Genomic DNA, 23,892 nt, shown 5'->3' on the forward strand with positions numbered 1-23,892 from the left:
ATATTAATAGAACATATATTTCATTTTGGCAAGGCAATTGCAACAGTAGGTATGTCATATATTTAGCAAAATGTTCGTTGTGTCCTTGTTTCTATATTGGTAAAATGGAACAACAATTTAAGAAGAGGATTTATAACCACCTTTACAGTATTAGAACTAAGGACACCACTAATGCATTATATAAACATATAGAAGGACAAGATGATTCTCATGCATTCAAGTTTGCCATAATTGACCAAGTCACTGTTAGTCCTTGGGGTGGCAACATTAGGGACTTACTAGGTAAGAGAGAAATTATATGGCAGATACTTACTGATGCTGCCAGGGAACCAGGACTGAATGATTACATCTCTGTTAAATCCATCTTTCAACTAAAATAGTCTGGTTATTATGGCACATCTTACATTGTATATATCTATACATTTATTTTTTTTTTCATTTTTTATTTAATTAACATTTAATTATTTATTTATTTATTTAGACATTATATACATTTTTGATGTAGGTTTGGTTTTATGAGTAGAACAAATTGAAGTTACAACCTCAAGTATTATAGGTAGAAACTTATATTTGCATTCTTTTACAAGTAACATTTTTATTTAGTAGAAAGATCTTGTCATGATATAGATTTTTAAGACATATATATTTTTTATACATCATGTATTTACTAATGCATAGGGTATTTATAACTTGTACAGTTTATGTAATAATATGGATCTATATTAGATCACCGAGTGCTTAAAAAAGCAAAAGGTGATTAATCGACCCTATGTAAGCGAAAGCTTACAATTTCGAACTGTCAGAACAGCGATTTTTTTCCTAGGGAAAAAAATTGCTGTTCCAACAACAAAAAAAAAAAACATACTTTAAACATTACATTAAGTGGGTCTTTGCCCCCCACACCCCCATGATTTGAGGGGCTGTGCCCCCCACACACCCCTACTTAAATATACCAAGTGCAAGACCACACTACAGTGCCAAAAATGTCAATGTAACATAGCGGCCAAGCAAATTATTTCCTAGGAAAAGAATTTGCTTAAAAGCTGCTTCGATATTTTGCTGTTTCAGGCTTTTGAGTTCGACCAAGACGCATTTGAAAGAATGCATCTTTTGTCTTCTAATAGAGAACTGATTAATATATATATATATATATATATATATATATATATATATATTTTATAATGAAGTGTACTGAGACTATTATATAATATATTTTTGATTAATTGTACATATATATATATATATATATATATATATATATATATATATATATATATATAAAATGAATTGCACAGACCTGTTATAAAATGTACAGTTTACACATGATATGCACTGAGTGTCCACAGATTGCTTAGATATTTTAACAAATTTGTACTGACCAACTCCATGGTATATTTTAGTGATATTAGTGTTAATACAAGCCTCTCAACATTGTTGATTTAATTAATTTAATTAATTAAGTTATTTAATGTGTTTGTTAATTAATTAATTATATGCACTAATTTTCATTTACATTATGAGGGAATATGTATTTTTTGTTTGGTGTACAATTTGAACAGCCAAAATAGGCACTGGGTCACTTTAAATTAAACAAAGTTGGAGTGACTGTTTGGCGCCAAAAGATATTTAAATAGCCTGAAAAACAGCTGTTTAAACATTCTGATGAAGTCCACTATAGAGTGGATGAAAGTGCTTAATGAGAATCTGCATGTGTTCAATGTGATTTTTGGTCTATTAAAGAAGTATTTTTTTTGCTCACTTAATGCATTGGCTTTCGTTTGGGAACTGTTTGCATCCGCTACCAACTGCTGTTTCAGCTTTGTTTTTTGTGAAGTTATGAAGTCGTAAGCTGTTTCCTGTTTTGGCTTTTTTGATATAATCTAATTTGATTTCAGTATCTGGAGTTACCTGGATGTCAGTAGGACAACTTATCACCCCTTTTGTGCAGCCAACCTGCTTTGCATAAGATTTTGTAAATATAACTATAATCTGTTGTGTCTGAGAATACATTTTAGAATCTGCACAGTTTATCAGTTTGTGTGTCTTTACTCCTTCCATATCTTATACATCTATAAAAAGGTTTTCTATTATGCACAATATCTTTATATAAATTTTCTTCAATTTTTCTTTATCTTGTCTCACACTATGCTTAATCTGTTTGTCCAGCTTATTTATTTCAGTTTTCAAAGTTATAGTTTGACCTCTCTTCCATTTCTTATATTTTTTGTCTCTAACCTTAATCAGATATCTTGTTCTTATAGAAATATATCCCCCTAATGTTTTATGCCTAGATCCTGATGTTAAACATTTTTTTGACTTTTTGTACTCAAACAATTTCTCTTGTGACAAATCTCTCCCTTATAGTCTCACATGCTTTCTGCATAGCGCCATTGGTCATACCAGTCAAGTGATGTTGAACCTCGCTTATTGCGCAGTTGTGCACATCAACCACATTTATAGACTGCTCTAATTAGTCCCTTATCTGATGGTCTGCATCCCCACTATCATCTGCAAGACAAGAACAATGAGCACCTGCACCAGAGCATTGTTTTCAACACTTACGAAATTCTCTAGCCTATGTCTGCCTCGTCCTATGGATCTCACACTTTGTGTTTATACATTCTTGCTAATGATTTGTGTACAGGCACTGACTATGTACCTGTTACACACAGGAAAGTATTCAGAGTATACAGGCCTTACACATTGATCTACAGTGCTATGTAATTCTTATTCCCTTGTGATAACATGCTAAATACTCCACTGGCATGGCATGGTGAAGTTCCTCCCCTCCAAACTGCATATTTACTGTGCTGTAGTCACGTAACCATATAGACAAGTCAAGCACAATCCATTATCAAAACTTGTACGCATACCCCTAAGAGACATACCTATTCTTGTATCATTAACCCTGATGTTGGAGCAGTTGTCTGAATGGAAAGCATACACCTCACTGGAAATATCTATAGATCTGATGCTGCAAAAGCTTTCATAACACTACATCATAGTGTTGCACGACTTGTGGAAAGTAAGTAAGCAAAACATTGATTCCAAGCCAAGCACTCCAAATTCAAATCCTTCTTGCAAATTACATAGGCAAATGAGACCTCTTACCATGAATGATTATAAATTGCTTCATCCACTTTCTTGCAGTGGACCCATAATGAGCAGCAAGTTCATGAGACCTTCATTACGTTCTTGAATTCCAAAGGCTGGTGGAAGACATAGATGTATAAACATGCATTATGCAACTGAGCAGGCAATGGTTTCTTGACATGAGAATCTTCTTCTTCTTCTTCTTCTTCTTCTTCTTCTTCTTCTTCTTCTTCTTCTTCTTCTTCTTCTTCTTCTTCTTCTTCTTTCAGCTGCTCCCATTATGGGTCACCACAGCAGATCAACTGTTTCCATTTCTTCCTGTCCTCTGCATCTTGCTCTGTCACATGAACCACCTGCATGTCCTCTCTCACCACATCCATAAACCTTATCTTAGGCCTCCCTCTTTTCCTGTTACCTGGCAGCTTCATCCTTAGCATCTTTTTCCCAATATACTCTGCATCCCTCCTCAGCACATGTCCAAACCAACGTAATCTTGCCTCTCTGACTTTGTCTCCAAACCTTCCTACCTGGGCTGAGCCTCTAATATGCTTATTCCGAATCCTGTCCATCCTCATCACACCCAGTGCAAATCTTAACATCTTCAGCTCTGCCACGTCAAGCTTTGACTCCTGCCTTTTTGTCAATGCCACTGTGTCTAACCCATATAACATAGCTGGTCTAACTACACTCTTGTAGACCTTTCCTTTCACTCTTACTGGTACTTGTCTGTCACAAATCACTCCTGACACTCTTCACCACCCACTCCATCCTGCCTGTACTCTCTTCTTCACCTCTCTTCCACACTCACCATTACGCTGAACTGTTGATCCCAAGTACTTAAACTCATCCACCTTCACCACCTCTACTCCCTGCATCCTCACCATTCCTCTATCCTCCCTCTCATTCACACACATATATTCTGTCTTAGTCCTGCTGACCTTCATTCCTCTTCTCTCTAGAGCATATCTGAATTTCTGCAGGGTCTCCTGCACCTGTTCCCTACTCTCACTACAGATCACAATGTCATCTGCAAACATCATAGTCCACGGGGACTCCTGTATGATCTCTTCTGTCAACCTGTCTATCACCATTGCAAATAAGAAAGGGCTCAGAGCTGATCCTTGATGTAATCCCACCTCCACGTTAAACGCATCCATCACTCCCACCGTAGACCTCACCACTGTCACACTACCCTAGTACATATCCTGTACCACTCTTACATACTTCTCTGACACTCCCGACTTCCTCATACAATACCACAGCTCTTCTCTAGGCACCCTGTCATATGCTTTCTCTAAATCCACAAAGACACAATGCAAATTCTTCTGACCTTCTCTGTACTTCTCCATCAACACTCTCAGAGCAAACATCGCATTTGTAGTGCTCTTTTCTGGCATGAAACCATACCGCTGATCACTAATCATCACCTCCCTTCTTAACCTAGCTTCCACTACTCTTTCCCATAACTTCATGCTGTGACTGATCAGTTTAATCCCTCTGTAGTTACCACAGCTCTGCACATCACCCTTATTCTTAAAAATCGGTACCAAAACACATTTTCTCCATTCCTCAGGCATCATCTCACTTTCCAAGATTTCATTAAACAATCTAGTTAAAAACTCCACTGCCATTTCACCTAAACACCGGTATGTCATCTGGACCAGCAGCCTTTCCATCCTTCATCCTCTTCATAGTTATCCTTACTTCCTCCTTGCTAATCCACTACACTTCATGATTCACTATCCGCACATCATCCAGCCTTCTCTCCCTCTCATTCTCTTCATTCATTAACCCCTCAAAGTACCCTTTCCATCTGCTCAACACACTCTCCTTGCTTGTGAGTATGTTTCCCTTCATTATCCTTTATCACCCTTACCTGCTGCACATCTTTACTAGCTCGGTCCCTCTGTCTAGCCAAATCTAACCAACAGGTCCTTTTCTCCCTCCTTAGTGTCCAACCTTTTATACAACTCTTCATACACCTTATCCTTAGCTTTTGCCACCTCTCTCTTTGCCATGCTCCTCATCTCTTTATACCCTTGTCTACTTTCTGCATCTCTTTGACAATCCCACTTCTTCGCCAACCTCTTTCTCTGTATACTCTCCTGTACTTCTTCATTCCACCACCAGGTGTCCTTGTCCTCCTTCCTCTTTCCAGATGTCACACCAAGCACCTTTCTAGCCATCTCTCTTACTAGCTCTGCTGTAGTTACCCAGCTATTCGGTAACCCGTCACTGCCACCCAGTGCCTGTCTTAACACTTCCATGAACATCACCTCACAATTACCCTTTTTCAATTTCCACCATTTGATCCTTGGTGCTGCATTCACACTCATCCTCCTCTTCTTGATCACCAGTGTCATCCTACAAACCTCCATCTTATGCTGCCTAACTACACTTTCCCCTGCCACCACTTTGCAGTCTCCAATCTCCTTCAGACTGGCCCTTCTACATAAGATATAATCCACCTGTGTGCATCTTCCTCCACTCTTGTATGTCACCCTATGCTCCTCCCCCTTGTTAAAATACATATTCATCACAGCCATGTCCATCCTTTTCGCAAAGTCCACTACCATATGACCTTCTTCATTCCTTTGCTTAACACCATACCTACCCATCACTTCCTAATCCCCTCTGTTCCCTTCACCAACATGCCCATTGAAATCTGCTCCAATCAGTCTCTCATCCTTGGGTACAGCCATTATTATTCTCTTCTTAAACAAGTGTTTCCCATTTTGAAATCCAGCAAGGTGAATATGGCTGATACAACTTCCCATGATAAGCCTCATTCAGGGTGCATGAAGGCCACAATGATATTTCTACATTTCCGTCATACCCACTTCATGCAGCACCTTCTGGGTCACTATGATGGAGTTTTCAAAAAGACAGATGCTTGTCATGACCCAGTCATCAAGCTTATAAAAGCTACAAGTATCCTATAGCAACCTATAGAGCAATGCTATAGGGAATTACATATCTGAAAGGCTATGAATTGGGAAGCTAAAGTACTAAAAGAGCACACATGATGTCTTGTAAGCATGTTTATTTTTATATTTATTTTATGTTTTCAAAATAAATGCATAACATCTAGACGGCTGTACTACAGAGTGAAATGCTTCTGCATTAGCTCATGAGGAAATACATCTTAATAGGGTGGGAAGTCAAGGAGGCAGGAAAGGCTAGCTACAAGATACAGAGATTGATTTCTGCCATAAAGATGGTTTTATTTCAGAGATAAATTACAGATAGCACCTTTCCATGGTTTTCCCCACTGGAGGTCCATCTAATGAGGAGGAAAAAGAAGACAGAGAGGGATTTGGGATTGTGCTATCCCAAATAAAACCAAAACTCACTCCTCCAAAGGCAGGAGACTTGTCTGGTGGACCCCACCCATAAATAAGCTATACAACAGAAGGAGGATGCTACTGCATGATAGAGCAAAATCCCAAAAAGGGAAGGCATCTCTGATCAGTACTAGCAAGAAACTATGATCCCTCATAAAATTATCTAAGGCCATCTTCGAAAGAAAAACTGCACAAGATGCTAAAGATAATCACAAGGCCTTCTTTAGTTATGTCAGGAACCTGGGTGGCAACTCCCAGATATGCTCTGAGTTAGTGCAAAAAGACAAAAAATACACTGAACCCACAGACATTGCCAACATTCAGGTTCAGTGCAAACCCCCCCCTCCCCCACAAAAGAACCAATGTCTGTCCCAACAGAGTGTAGCCTCCCTGACATCACAGATGCACAGGTGAGAGCTGCCCTCTCCAAAGCAAAAAACACAGCATCAATGGGACTGGACGGTGTCCCGGGCTGCGTCTTACATGAGCTCCAAGAAGAACTGAACCCTCACATAAAGTCACTGTTCAATCTCAGCCTTACTACAGGATATGTACCCAAGGAATGGCGTACAGCAACAGTGGTCCCACTCCACAAAGGTGGTGCCACAATGGACCCCAGAAACTATCTCCCTATAAGCCTGACTAGCCTGGTCTGCAATGCTATGGAGCGTATCATCATGGAACTCATAAACAAAGCATTGGGAACCTCCAAACACTGGATCCTATCCAATTTGGCTTTGTTAAGAGCAGATCTTGCCTGTTGAACCTGGTCAACTTCTTTGAAACAGTCACCAAGGCCATAGATGAAAGGAAGGTAGTCCACACAGCCTACCTGGACCTCGCAAAAGCCTTCGACACAATACCCCACTCGGGCATCATAAATAAGCTCACCAGCTTAAATATCAACCCCTATGTCACAAGATGGGTTGCAAACTGGCTCAGGGATAGAACCCACATGGTCAGAATTGCAGGTGCCATGTCAGACTCTAAATCAGTTACAAGTGGCGTCCCACAAAGCTCAGTCCTGGGACCTCTCTTGTTCGGTATATATTTCTCTGAGGTACAGGCTAACATGGGAGGACTATGGCTGACCAAGTTCGCAGATGACTGCAAACTGGGTGCCATAATCGACTCGCGGACTGACACAAGCATCCTCCAAAAGGGACTCACAGAGACGGATGACTGTTGCCAGAGCCATGGTCTAAAGCTAAATGCCAAAAAGTGCATAGTCATCCCCTTTGGGAAAAACAAAGTGCCCACAAATTACCACATAGGTGGTAATCCATTAAGTATGAAGAAGTAATTAGGGATTTGGGGACCCAAGTAGAGAGCAATCTCTACTTTGACAATCACATTGCCAGAGTGGTTAGAAAGACCTTCTATATAGCCCACCTTATCACGAAAGGGTTCACATCTAGATCAAGAGAGGTCATTGTGCCCCTCTTCTCATCACTCATCAGGCCCATAATTGAATACAATGCCCCATTTGGAATGTACCTTACCCGACACCTGCAGCAACTGGAAAGACTCCAAAAGTACCTCATCAAGAGGATCAAGGGACTCAAACAGATGCCCTACGCAGTTAGGCTAAAGAAACTCCAGCTCTACTCAGTTGCTTACCGCCTACTCAGAGGGGATCTGTGCCTGACGTATAAAGCCATTTCCAAACCAGAATTAATGGACATGCTCCACCTCAGGAAATCCAAATCCCTTTGAGCTACACACTCCAGGGGCTTAAACCTCAGCACAGAAATAAATAGGACATGCTGGAGGGACAGATTCATATCCCAGAGGCTCCCCTCACTCTGGAACAAAATCCCAATCCATGTTAGGCAGAGCCCTTCAATGACCCTCTTCTAGAGAAATCTTGACGAGTGGATGGGAGATCGTAGGATTACCCCTGGGATCTCTTCTGTGTCCCTACTAGACAGAGGCACAGTAAACTGACCTTAAAAGGGCTATCTTCTGTGACCTACTATACAGAGGCACAGTCAACTAATCTAAAAGGGTGGTGAAAGCCAAACACACTATGGCTAGGTTTATAAATGCCCTAGGGCAGCTAGCCTAGTATCAACCTATGAACCTATGAACCTGTGAACATATACCTTCACTGTCACCTGTTACTCCTGTTGCCTATGATGGGTCTAAAGAGTGGTATGTAGGTCACCAGGAATGGGTGTACATGGCCCTCAGATGGACATACATGCCCCATCACTAATTGACCAACCACAACTGTAGTAGGTAGGTAAAGCTGTCATGGAAGATATAGTGGATCATAAGGCTAGCTTTTCTGTAGTAAAATGCAAAAGCCAGTTTCTTGGAGTAGCACAGTATGACCAGTGGGTCAGCAGTGGTCCAGTATCACCATGACTACATGGGATCATCAGCCATTGAGGGTTCTGTGTAAGTTTCCATCCAGGCCATCCTTATACCCCATCTATAGCAAACACTCTACCCTATCCCTAGTGGTGTGACCCTATTTCTAGCACCCAATAACATATGCAATGTCCAGCAACCCATTTGTCATTCCTCCACCTTCTGAATGCATATGTCCAACCCTTGCCATGTCACCTTTGTGCAGTCAAAATGCCAGTAGTGTCTCATGGTAGTCTGCCTTTGCATGCTACACTGTACCCCTCACCTTCTTTGTCTTCACACAACAAGTTCAATAGCCTAAATAATTGTACCCTGCATTCCTACCCCATGTACAGCTCTATCTGCTCCCCTTGTGTGTCTCTTTCTGCATGCTCTTTCCTCTTTTTTTTACTGTGTTAAGCACTCCCTTTCCTCCCCATTTGTAAAGTAATAACAGTCAGTCTGATTTAGACCACCTGATGGATAATAATTCCCATACTGCACTTCTCAGAGATGCTGTACTTTGTAGTGTTCAATTGTATGAAAGGTGAATGCTTTGAAATTAATATGGGTAGTCATTCATGTCTTACTACAATTTCTCAAGATTTGAAAAATTGCCCCTCCACATGCCTTGCACACCTGCTTAACAGTTTGATTCATGCCAAGTCTGACTTTCCCAGTAAACAAATGCCAAATAAATGAAATAAATAAAATGACTGTGAATCCCAGCCCTCAGTTCCTTAACCATACTGACTAAACGATTACTTCACCAAGAAATGTAACAATTGAAATCACAATTCCATTATTTTTTTTTCAATCATGCAATTAAGTGTTACGTTTCTAAAGAGGAAAAAACAGTAATAAAAAACTGATAATAAAGTCAATAATGAAAGCACTCTTACTTGCCATGGCTGCAAAGAAGTAATGCTGGCACATGTTGCATTAAATAACGGACCTTCTTCATGTAAGCATGCCTGTGAAGTTTGTAATGCATGTGCTAGGGCATACACTGCATTATATATGTTGTACTGGAATCTGAAATCTGAAATTGGGTATATTGCTTGGTCCAGTGTCTGTAGATTCTCTTGACCAGTACAGTACCTAATATCACCAACATGTCTTGTTCCTACTACCTGAACAGTAGTATTATCTATCCACTTGCAGTGAAATGCTGTTTCCCAGAACATTTTCATGAATATGTCATTAGGGAATTTATTAGGATGAATTGTGTAAAGAAAGTCTTTAAAGCCTTGCATGTTACCACTGGCTGCTGTAACTCCAACTGTGCCATGAAGTACTCTCAGAATATCTTTTATTGTAATCACCACAGAAATACTCCAGCTACCACTTGCGATCCAAATTTTACCAGTGATGTTCTGTAGCTTAATTTCCTCCATCAAGAGAACTACGTGATCTGGAAATGCATAAATCACTACAACAGTAGCTAAAGATTGCTTTATTTTATGGACAAGTGATATGATTTTAAAACGTGTAACTTGTGGGGGAATTATTTCATAGAATGCAACACAGAATCCATATTTTATTATCTCTTCCTTGACTCGTTGAATTCCTTCTAGTCCATAATCATTGTCTGTAGCTATCAGCCCCACCCACTCCCATTGGTAATGCAGGAGAAGCTGAGAAAGTGCTGGAGGCTGGTGAAAAGTACTTGGGCCTGTTCTTAGAAAAGAAGGGAACTGATGTTTGTCACTTAAAATGGAAATTCCGGCTGCATGGCTGATCTGAAAGAAGAATAGATCATTTAGTTAGAAAATATAACAAATATGTATTAGAGAGTAATAACACAACAAGTAAAATAAAACAACATTATCAGGAATTATCATTACAATTATCCATCATTTAAGGTGTTGTTTTCATTATCAACTTTTGCCCATTTTTACATGGAATTGGGGTGTCCCATCAACTCTAGTTAATATGATCAAGACACCATACTATCCAGAAAACAAATAACAAAGAACGGATATGGCAACCAAACTTGTGTTATCAAAATATGATTTTTTTCATGTTTAATAATCAAAATATAACGCATTTTAATGTGGCCAGTGAAGCTCAGCCCTGACTGCTGCCCAGACAGTTTCTGTTAAGTTAACATCACCGGTGTCAGATTGGATGGGTAGGAAGATTGTGATTTGCTGACACTGACTTGTTCATCATCGGGTGGGTGGTGAGGAGGCTGCTAGGCCTCTGACATTTGGCAGCACTTAGCAGTAGCAGGGTGTGGTATCTGCCTATAGTGGCCACGTTGGCTCATATTGTATCAGATTTGGATTTTCCAGCTGAGAATCAGAATAGAAGTTATCTGTCGGAGCATGTATTCATCCCCTCCTGACCAGTTACTTCAACTTTTCAGGTTTCCCAGGATTAAGCTGTTCCAAGCTACCAGTAAGCTGACAGACTCTCTAACATCTGATTCACCACCAAGGGAATGGGTGAGCTAACAGAGCATCCTGGGAAGGAACAAAATGAATGTAGGGTCCATAAACACTTGGCTTAAATGCATGCTGAATAAGTGAAATGATTATATGTGGATAATGGAGCCATTGGAAAGGGTACGTCAGAATTTGGAGAATATTTTATAGACACAGATTTTCAAAGCTAGTGCTCGCAGAACCCGTTGGAGGCAGAATTATCAGCCCATTCACCTAACCTAGCCTGCCCACAGTGAAAGGCTCACAATGTTATGGACAGCAGATTGAGGCTTAAACTGCATTTACTCTAGTTTTGTAACCCTGCCTTCTAAAATCCAGTAAATCAAAAAAGGAATTATCAGCTCATTCACCTAACCAAGCCCACCCCCCCATGAAAGGTTCGCAATGTTAGGGACAGCAGATCGCGGCTTAAACTGCATTTACTCCAGTTTTGTAACCCTGCCTTGTAAAATCCAGTAAAACAAGAAAGGTTATTAACTTTCTTTATCTCTGCTTACAAGTGTAAACTGTGGGCTTAATTGTATGGCCTACTGCTCGTGGATCTGCCACACTGGCACCATTTCCCTCTAGTTTATCCCTATAGTCCTGTAACCTATACTAACACATTCAAGCTTAGACAAGAAAAAGTTTCCACAATTGGTAGTATACTCACTGGAAATCAACTTCTTGACCTGACCAGTAGCTCTGATAGGTTTTTGCAGTCGTGTGGACTCTCGAGGACTTGTGAAGCCCCGCTACATTCACCTCACTGTACTTGGCTCACTCTGCTCATCTAACCTATCCCCATTTCCCACCCGCCCCCACTACATCTACATTTATTCTGAACCCCTTACCACCTGACCATACCTCCCCCCAATCAAAGACCTTTGACACTTCCCCTGTTCACACCCCTAATCAACTTCTTCCATAAAAAAGACTCATAGTGTTTGCTTACCATCCCTTCAAACACACATCCACACTTGAATCCCAAGTCCAACAAAACCCAACTCCCAACCTCTCAGATAACAACAATCATGTTAGGATCTATCCTCCTTGCACTCACGTGTCTAACTGTCACCACATCAATATATGCAAACACATCACTAGAAAATACATCATTCCATACAAAACTCACCCAAACAAATACATTTTCATACATACATTTTCCTCTCTCTTCAACACTATTTAGAGACAGCCTAATATTACATACTAATTAGAATCACATATCTCCACCTTACACTAGAAAAACACCACTAAGATCCTGCATAGACATTTTGCACACAGTTAAACATATTTATCACAAATAGTCTGCTTATATCAGGAGATATACACCCAAACCCAGGAACACAAGACTCTTTTATCAACCAGGCAAACCTCTGATCTCTTGATTATTAATGTAAACATTAGAAGTATCTCTAATAAGCTTCCAGACCTTCATGCATTTATAGCTCACTACTACCCTGACATACTAACTATAACTGAAACATGGCTAAAACCTAATACCCTAAACAACAAAATTATCCCTGTAAAGCACTGATGAACTGACAACTTGTCGGTTCGTCAGTGCTTTACAGTGAATTTTGTTTTTTTTGTTTTGAGTTGGTTTTTCACTTGGCCCTTGTGATGAATTATTTATTCAGAAGAAATTATCCCACCTGGATATAACATCACAAGACTGGACAGAATGGGCAGAAAAGGGGGAAGGTTTGCTAGCCTCTTTAGAAATACTCTTAACATCAAACCTCTACAAACCCCAATACCCAAATTTCAGAATGCCAAAACCTTAGGTACAACCCTAAGCATTAATAACACAAAATCTATCATAATTCTCTCCTGTTATAGTCCCTCAGGTAATAACTCTTTCACTGTTAAAGAAATTTTACAGTGGACCACAGAAAATCTCCCTCAAGAAGCAATATTACTAGGCAACCTAAACACTGACTGGTTAATCTGTACCTCTAATAACCCCACTAACCATATCAATCTTTTTAGCTTTTCCCAACTTATCCAAGAACCCACTAGAGTTGACAAAAAATCCCATAAACAAGCTGTTCTAGAGTGGACATTAGTCAACTTCCCCAAACAAAACTACCAGACAGGTTGCCTCCCAGATGGTCTTAGTGACCACCTCCCAACATTCCTCTTGCGAAAATGAACCAACATAGCCAAACCCATAGTCAGAGGTGACTGTAAATTAAACATACAAAAACGAAACAGTATTCTAAAACATAGTGACTGGAAACCACTGAAAACTCTTGACTTAGACCTGGCTGTTGATTACTTTAACAGTATTCTCACTAATGTCCTTGACAGAGTAGCACCTGTTAGGAAAGTTAGAGCCAAGGCAAACTATGCTCCATGGCTATCCAGGGACACTACAGCCCTACTAAAATCTAGAGACAAGACTTAAAAAATCTGGAAAAAGGACAATACTACCCTTGCCAGACAAAACTATCTACAACTTAGGAATCAGGCTAAAAGACAAACCAAACTCGACAAACAAAATTACTTCCTAAATATCCAAAAGAGACATTCAAATGATCCCCAAAAATGTTGGCATGCCATCAACCCTCTTCTAAAACCAGGAAAAACTACCACTCCCACTCCTAACTCAAATAATAATAAAGACATTCCCTACCAATATAATCACCATTTTACAGAATCCATACTAATACTTTCCTCCCATTTATCCAAGAATAGCACCACATATAACCCAACCGAATGTCCTGATAATATACCACCCTTCACTCTCTCACCCATTCCCACCACCGCAATTAAAAAAATCATCCTAAAACTGAAACCCACCACCCTGGCCACTGACAATCTACCAGCCAATTTCCTAAAAATAGCAGCTGAATCCTTATCCTATCCTATTTCTTATAAACCGCTCGATCCAAGAAACATGCATCCCTCAACTATGGAAGGTATCATATATTATTCGACTGCATAAAGGCGGAAATTCTTATGAATACTCAAATTATAGCCCCATTGCCATCTTATCCCCCTTATCTAAAATACTTGAGAAATGCATACATTCCCAGGTAATGAAATTCCTAAACACACATAATCTCCTCTCCTCCACACAGCATGGCTTCCAGAAACACCATAGCACAACTGCTGTCCTCTCTTTCACCAATCTTGTTAATCAGCAATGAAATAAAGACAACTTTGTAGCTGCAATATTTTTAGACCTCTCAAAAGCATTTGATATGGTCTCACATCCCTTACTACTAGAGACCCTGGCCTCCCTATCTTTTGCCTTTCCACATTAGCCTGGTTTAAAAGCTATCTCTCCGGTAGGCAGCAATCCGTCCAATGGCAAGGTGTTCTATCCCCCTCATTCCCAACTACCATAGGCATCCCACAAGGCTCAATATTAGGTCCACTTCTGTTCTTTATATTTACCAACAATCTCCATTCATCCACACAGCATGCATCATTTATACAATATGCCAATTATTCCACTCTTATCTGTTCTGCTCCATCACTAGCCACTCTACAAAAAACCTCACCCAGGAATACTTTAGCTCTGTGGAAAGATGGATTACTGAGATCCAACTTATCCTAAGCCCTAACAAAGCCAAATTGTTACTTTTCACCCCCAACAAAAACATGTCTGCCCCCCTATCCTTCACTATCTCCACCAATATCCTTCATTATCTCCTCCAAAATGGCACTATGATCTCTCCCTCTGATAATACAAAACTCCTAGGCATCAAAATTGATAAAAAGTTACTCTTCGATGTCCACATCTCATAAACTATTACAAAGGTCCATAAAAAATGGGAACATTATATAGACACAGGAATTTCCTCACTAGTCAAGCACGGATCACCCTTGCCCAAACTCAACTCCTGTCCACACTACTCTATGCCTCACCAATTCTTACCAATCTAAAAAAAAACTTGACCTTGTGAAACTTGAGTCATGCTACAATAAAATTGCCATATTTGCGGATAACTCCACCTTTAGAACCCACCACTGCCAAGATCTGAGGGAACTGCTAGAACTTCCTCAACTAATAAACTATCAACAGGTAGTCATTGCCTACAAGGTTGTAAGGGAACCTGAAAAAAACCCTGCACTAGACCAACTTCTTACACACCATAGTACAAACCACCCCCTTCACTCCTCCGACAAACCCCTCCTCAGTATCACAAAGGCCAACAATACAGCAGAAAAAGCTCTCTTCTCTCACACCATAGGTAAAAATTGGAATAATCTACCTACGACTCTGATTAAAGCATCTACGTCAACTCTCTTTAAAAACTCACTTAGGTTATACCTATAGAAGGACTGGCTATGCCCATGTATCACTTAACTCCTTTCCTTTCCTCCACTCTATATACCTTACTGCCTAATTTCACATACTGTATTGCTTTGTACAGTCTAGGTTACTAGTCTGCTGTCTGAAATTGTATACCTATTGAATTATTAATTATGCATAATTATCTTATATCGATGTATATGCTGTTACTTTATACTGTACATTTTTCATATTATGTAATTTTTATATTGTTAAAACTTTTTACTTACTGTTGGGCTTTTCTCCCTGGGACTCTGCTGAAAACGGGCCTGTGCCCAGTCAGACCATCTCGGCGAACAAATATAAAATAAATAAATAAAAAAATAAAAATAAATAAAATGTTGATATGCATGTGAAGTCTTCTACTGTCAATTCAGTTTAAAATTTAAAGCGTTTGCTGAAATTGTTTGATTCATATCATTTGTGATTAAAGAAATGTTATTGGATGACATGGGTGATATTACAGTAGAGTCTGTTGTGTATTAGGTTATGAGGTGTATATGTTTTATTCTGGCTCTTGATGCAGCAAAGCAGAATGCGTCAACTTGACCAGATAAGGCATATCATAGTCCTGGATAAAACTGCATAGTCAGGCTTAGCACGAGTCAGATCCAGCCAAAAACAAGTTACACAATCTGCTTAAGAAGCCACATAATGTGCCCCTTTAAGGGGTAGATAATACACTGTGGGGCAGCACTGTGAAAGAGATCAGCACCATTAAGAAGAAGCAGCCATACCTGAGTACAACAGGACACTAAAGACAGAGGGATGAGTACCCAGGTACAGTGATGACTGCATGAAACAGCCTTCAGGATATGAGGTATGGAACATGCATGGAGAATTACACAAAATCTCTAACAGAGATGTGATAATGGGCAAGCTGGATCGAAAGAAATGGATTAATTTATCTTGGAGTATCAGCACATATGATACATAAGAAAACAGGAAGCCTAGAATGTCCAAATTTGTAATTTTCCGTAATAATTTATTTATTTCTCTTTTTTTTTCTGTTTCCCCTGGCTGCTCACCTGTCTCTATGTCAGTGACAGAAGAAGGGTGGAGCTATTCTACATCCAGGTAGTCTGGGGCCAAACAGATATCTCTGTTTCTGCCCCCGATATGCAAAACAATCAACCACCCCTCTTCTCCTGGTGCTGCTAACTTCATGCTGTGCAGCATTTCTTTCCCAGCCCTCAGTTCCCCTCAGTGTTATGATGCACATTCCTCAGGTTTGGTGGACTATGAGATGAGAATCAAACACATGCTCCACTACACACCTGTAGGAAGTACATGCCACCCTTCCACAATCTGGATTTGTATTTCCTTCTGAAAGCAGATATCCAGCAGAGCTCAATGAAGGGCCACCTCTTCGTACTCCCTGCCGCCCAGGATAGGCTCACTCATCATACCCACCTTTCTATCAAACACCCCAGCCGCTACTAGAACTTGGGTCACCTTGGCTGCAGTCAGGGCTTTATCCTTCTATGCTACCAGTGAGGGATATATTTTCTGTAATAGCTGCTGGATGACCGAGTAACCTTCTTGCCCACTGAGGATGAACAGGTCAGTGTCAGCTATTCAAACTCTTCCTCGCCATCTAATCTGTCTGACATCTGTGGTGGTAACTCAACGCAAATTGTCTAGGCTACAGTCAGGGCTTCATTGCCACATTAAAAATGCATTATGTTTTGATTTTTGGATAACAAACAAATCATCTTTTGATAACACATTAAGTTTGACTGCTATACCCAAACTTTGTTATTAGTTTCTCTTATGTTCTATGCACTCAGACTGTCGAGTCACTCTGTTCTTGAGTTTCTTGATGTTGCATTTGCTTTTGCCTTGGTATTTTCACTCTAATTTTCCATTGTTAATAAATATAGACATATTTTACATAAGCCTAATTCATTACTACTCTTCAAAAGTTCCATTTGCATCAATTTAATATCCTGTCAGCTGTCTATGAAGCAACCAAAGGAATTTGTAGTAACAGCCCCATTAATGGAATAGGCTGCCCTTACATAACAAGCAGACTGCTTCCCTAGAAACCCTTAAAAACCACCTAGATGAATGGATGAGTGACTACAGATTTTCACCTGGCATACATGGAGAAAATCTACTTAACTGGGAAGATTGTTAGTCTTCCTCCAGTACTGAGTGATGTGGTTAAATTTCCTGATAGTCTACTTGGCCATAGGTTTAGTAAGAGTCTAGGAACCTGTGAACGTAATGCCTTCTCTTGATTCTCAGCTGTTACTGGTGGCTTTATTTCTCTTTTTTTTCTGTTTCCCCTGGCTGCTCACCTGTCTCTATGCCAGTGACAGAAGAAGGTTGGAGCTATTCTACATCCAGGTAGTCTGGGGCCAAACAGATATCTCTGTCTCTGCCCCTGATATGCAAAACAATCAACCACGCCTCTTCTCCTGGTGCTACTGACTTCATGCTGTGCAGCATTTCTTTCCTAGCCCCCAACTTCACCCCCCTCTCACCCCTAAATGGTTTTACTTTTAACTGTAGTATAACACTGCAGCATTTTCATTTGGGACAACTGAAGGATTTAAAATTTATCAGACTTCTTAGATACACTGCTCTAGACACACTGTATCAACAGTGAGAGGCTTTAACACCCTGTTGCCCTGAATATACTGCTCAAGATACATTGTATCAACAGTGAGAGGCTTTAACAGCTTGCTGCCTTGGGTCTGCAGTCTAAGTCCTTTTAGTTCACTGGAAAGTTGTGTTGTCTTTCGGCTTTTCCCAGTTAGGGGTCGCCACAGCGGAACTCCAGCCAATAATGATTGGCAGTAGATTTTGACAAATGCTGAGGTGCCAGCTCGACGTTCAACCTTCAAGGAAGGCACACCCATTTACGCATGTCTTTTGAATGCCCACTCAACCGCGGGGAGGACATGTAGACTCCACACAGAAGGCACTCTCCGCACTCCAGCCGAGAATCGAACGGGAGAACCTCTTGCTGTGAGGCAACAATGCTACCAAAAAAAGATAAACTTCATGACAAAAAAACTCTGAAAAGACGATGCTTCCTTTGGAAAAGAAGGTATGCCACATTGCAGAACATTTTGAAGAGAGTCTGCATTTCCTTTTGAAGGAAACAAAATATGTAGCATGTTTAAAAGGAGCAATCCCGAAAACTGTAAACAGAGTCCTTCATACTTGTTGGGGTTTCTTTGAACAGGAAACAAAACAACAGTTATTTCAAAAACTGGCTAGAGTACTTTTGATTCCTGTGGATGGAGACACACTATGACCGTCTCTGAATGTGTGTGTGTGTGTGTGTGTGTGTGTGTGTGTGTGTGTGTGTGTGTGTGTGTGTGTGTGTGTGTGTGTGTGTGTGTGTGTGTGTGTGTGTGTGTGTGTGTGTGTGTGTGCGCTGAAGGGAGTAGGGGTGAAGCCTTTTCTGAAGAAGCTGAAATCTGAAAAGAAGAGTCTAAGTTTCAAAGAACGTCAAAATAAGAGTTAGAACTGGTCTATACTGCAGCATCTCCATAGATATGACAGCATTTCTGAGGAAAGCTATTCAAAGACAAAACAAAATTCACCCTTAACATCCACATCCCACCCCCACCCCCCAGTAAGAAAACCTCCATAAAAAACTTCTCCAAAGCCGACTTCATGCTACTCAAGTCAGAAGTGACAAACTTCATGACAGCCATGCAGACAGGAACTGAAAGTTCAACTACTGAATCCTACACTAAGGCACTGTACGAGCACATCTACTCATGCAGGAATCATGCCATCCCAAATAGAACCAAGTTGCTCTCATCCAACAAAACGAAGCCAATCTGGTGGTCCCCTGCCATAAACAAACTTTACAACAAAAGGAAGAAACTGTTGCAGAAAAGAGGAAAATCCCAGGATGCCAAAAACTCCCTTACCAGCCTCAGTAAGAAACTGAGATCCCTCATAAAATCCTCCAAAGCTAGTTACGAAAATAAAATTGCCAAAGATTCCAAAGACAACCACAAGGCATTCTATAACTATGTCAAGAATCTAAATGGCAATGCTCAGATCTGCTCCGAGCTAAAACAGAATGGCATTAAATATACTGATCCCAAGGATATTGCCAATATCCTGGCAGATCGATTCAGTGTCAACTTCACCCCCTCTCACCCCCTAAATGGCCCATCTCAATACCGGAAGATTGCCAAATTCTGGTAATAACGGCCACACAGGTAAAAAACGCACTCTCCAAAGCTAAGAATACAGCATCCATGGAACCAGATGACATCCTGGGCTGTGTACTACATGAACTACAATATGAACTGGCACCTCACCTAAGTGTCATGTTTAATCATAGCCTCACCTCAGGCTTCATGCCCACTGAGTGGTGCAGAGCTACAGTTATCCCACTCCACAAGGGGGGATCCACCTTGGATCCTGGAAACTACCATCCCATCAGTCTGACAAGCCTTATCTGCAAGACCATGGAGCGTATTATCATGGAACTTATAAACAAAGACATTGGCAACCTTCAAACACTGGACCCCACTAAGTTTGGATTTGTGAAGGGCCGATCTTGTCTCCTGAACCTGATTGACTTCTTCAAATCAGTCTCCAGAGCCATGGACAAGGGTAAGGTGGTCCACACAGCCTATCTAGACCTTGCCAAGGCCTTTGACACCACCCCCCACTCTGGAATCATAGATAAACTTACTAAGCTGGGCATTAATCCCTACATCACCCAATGGGTTGCTAACTGGCTTACCGATAGAACCTACACTGTAAAAGTAGTTGACTCCAAATCCAGCTCCAGACAAGTGACAAGTGGAGTACCTCAGGGTTCAGTCCTGGGACCGCTCTTGTTTGACATCTACTTCTCTGAAGTACAGGCCAGCACTAAGGGACTCTGGCTAACAAAGTTTGCAGATGACTGCAAACTGGGAGCCATTATTTAATCCCCAAATGATGTGGATACTCTATAAAAGGGCCTTACAGAAACAGATGCTTGGTGCCAGAGCCATGGGCTCAAGCTCAATGCCAAGAAATGTATAGTTATCCCCTTTGGGAAAAAACATGTATCCATGAATTACCATATAGGTGGCAGTACACTAAACAGTGTGATAAGAGACTTAGGGACACAGGTGGACAGTGGTCTCACCTTCAATAGCCACATCGCCACAACAGTCAGGAAATCCTTCTATGTGGCACGCCTCATCACTAAGGGCTTTTCATCCAGAAAAAAGGAGGTCATTGTTCCACTGTACTCATCTCTCATTAGACCCATTATAGAATACAAAGCCCCATTTAGTATGTACCTCTTAAGACATCTGCAACAACTGGGAAGGCCGCAGAAATACCTCACTAAAAGAATCACAAGCCTAAAGCAGATGCCCTATGCTGACCACCTTAAACAACTCCAGCTATACTCTGTCACATATCGTCTACTCAGAGGCGATCTCTGCTTAACATACAAGGCCTTGTCAAACCCAGAGCTATTGGACATGCTACACTTAAGGAAATCCCAATCCCTCAGAGCCACATGCTCCAGAGATCTAAACCTTGTCATCACAATAAACAAAACATGCTGGAGGGATAGGTTCCTGACCCAGAGACTCCCCAGACTCTGGAATAGATTGCCCATACATGTCAAGCAGAGTGCCTCTTTGGCCTTCTTCAAAAGGAACCTTGACGATTGGATTGGAGAAAGGAAATTCACCCCGGGGATCACGTCAGTCGCCCTGCTAGACAGTGGTCCAGAGAAGTAAATAGCGTGGGAAGAAATAGCCAGGGACTTGTTATGGCTAGGCTTGTAGAGGCCCTAGGGCTGATAGCCTAGTACCAACCTATGAACCTATGCACCTATGAGGAAGTCAAGTTGAGTTTATTGCCACTGAAATTGGTTTACTGATACACTGATTTAAGACTGAAGAAAGAAAATCTTTCTTTTAAATACAGGATTATAACCTGGTTACTAATCATAACCAATTTATTTATATTCACATCAAGAACTTCTTGAGAGTTAAATAAACAAAAGCTTGAAAGGTAAATCTTGTCATCCATGTTGAGAACACATAGCAAAAGTCATTTTTAGAGAGACTTAATGATAATTCTTTGTAGTGTATGGAGCTTTATTTGCTCCAGAAAAAGATTGTACTAGAGTAGTATTTTATAGCTTTGAAAGCCATGAGACACTCTTCTGCTGCCATACACATAGCAGGCAGAAATGAAGTGCCACTCTTTAAAACTTACAGCTTTAAAACATGTTAGACATTGACTTCACTCTGCCCCACATTTTACTGACAAAGGTGTCAGTGTGGAGTACCCAAGAGTGTTGTTACAACATGATGCAGATTAAGATCTTAACAGTGCATAGGGGTGCTTAACAAGAGCTCTTTAAGGCTGTTTTGATGTAAAGAAGGTGCTTAACAAACGTATCTTTTTTTCCCATGTCTGTAACTTAATCCCCACAATCCATGCACTGCATGCACAAAAGTGAATTCATATTGAGCTAAGGAAAATAACATTGTTCTGTTAATTAAAGGTTGTATAAATATGTCTTTTCATTAGGAGTTTGCATAATTATTATCAGTATTTTGTAGCCTAAAAAATTATGGTTGATTCAAGGTTCCATTTTAAATTTCTTATTGTAGGGATATATGAAAGACACCCTCCTTCCATTGAATTGCATAAAATGCTGCATATCTATTCTGGCATATAGATCATTAAAGGTGAAGCAGCTACAGAGGGGAGCATGGTAGGAAAGGCATTAATAAATGGTATTTTCAGCTCAGTATAAGAAACTTAACTTCAACCTAATATTAACTGGGGATAGAAGTAAACCTCAACTATAAGCAAATCATTGTATTGAAAGTAATAGAAAAATATGTGAGACATGATTAGTGAAAGGGTTTGTAGTGGAAACGAGTAATTCAGAAATATTTAACACAACTTGTCCAGCTTCCAGCTAAGGGACCTCAAATGATGCTAGCCATTTGTTAGATCTGGCTGTGTACATTCTTGGTTTATATGATGGTCTAAAAGTTAGTCATTCGCAAAATAATTAAAACTCATCTAGAATTATATGGCACTTTTGACTGCAAGAAAGGATTAGCCAATAATGGTAAGGAACTAGCATCTTGTTTGCAATAGTAGTAACTGAGCAGCAAATTAAGGAATTCTTTCTTGTGTGAAATATAATTAGATGGGTAGTAGTAGTGGCAACCCAATATGTTGCAATTTTTTGTTCAGTAGTTCGGTAGTTCATATACATCTGTGTATAGGCCAAAGGTCAATCAGAAAACAGACTTTGTAATAAAACTATAAGTTTTAGAACCCATCCATTTATCTAATTGTTTTTTTTTTAACTCACAAAGAAGGGGCTTGATGAACGTATAGCAGAACTCTGTTTCACAACTAGACCAGTGACTATGTTAAATAACTTGCCCTTAAAACTGTACTTCACTTATCTAGTCTAAAAGTGTAATATGCTCTAACACTCTAAAGCCCATTATAAGTTAAGAAACGTTTGCCCCACAAATATGTATAACCAATTTTAAAAAGGCCCAGGATGCTCTAACACTCTAAAGCCTATTATAAGTTAAGGAAAGTTTTCCCCGCAGATATCTATAACCAACTGTAAAAAAAGGCCCAGGCTTTCCAACCTAGTTGGATATGGTATGTTCTCAGCCATGGAAAGGTGCTTGCAAGCAGAAGCATGCAAAGCAAACAAAACAGATCACATATAGGCAGTGCTCAGATATGAGTATGCACTGTAGCCCACAGATATTAAGGAAAGGTACTGGGAAACAATATAGAATGAGGGGAGGAGAAACGGGGGTGGGGATTATTACATCAAAATGTGATAGAATTGGTTATTAATATTGCGGAGGGGAAATCTTCAAAGTGTACTCGTATCACATAGGCACATGTGATGAAAGTGTATAAGAAGCATTTCAAACATAAAACCTGCAAGATTGTTGTAATGATAATTACTGTGAATGTCAATCCAGCAGGTGCGCATGCTGATAAAGAATGTGGATAGAGATATAAAGCTGCCCTGCAACAAATTCGAGTGAAGATGTGATATACATGTTAATTAAATGACTTGAGATAGTTTACAAGGACAGAAGATACATTATGGGATAAATGCATAGAATGTAGTCATTGCATACAAGTATGAAGATATGGTGAACTGATGTATTACTGTTAAATAAAATTAAGAATTGAATACACAGGAGGTTCAGATTCAAATGTTTACTAGTGTACACCAGGAGGCAAAAAACCATACAAGTACAGAATTTTGTCTGACATGAAACAGGAAGCACACAATTTTATATAGGTTTAACATTCAAGGTATGCCCACCTTACTGATGTGATATGTCACAGGACATCTACATCACTTTAG

Source organism: Protopterus annectens, chromosome 1.part1, assembly GCF_019279795.1.
Source record: "Protopterus annectens isolate FY-2018-M chromosome 1.part1, PAN1.0, whole genome shotgun sequence".
In the NCBI taxonomy this organism is placed as follows: Eukaryota; Metazoa; Chordata; order Ceratodontiformes; family Protopteridae; genus Protopterus; species Protopterus annectens.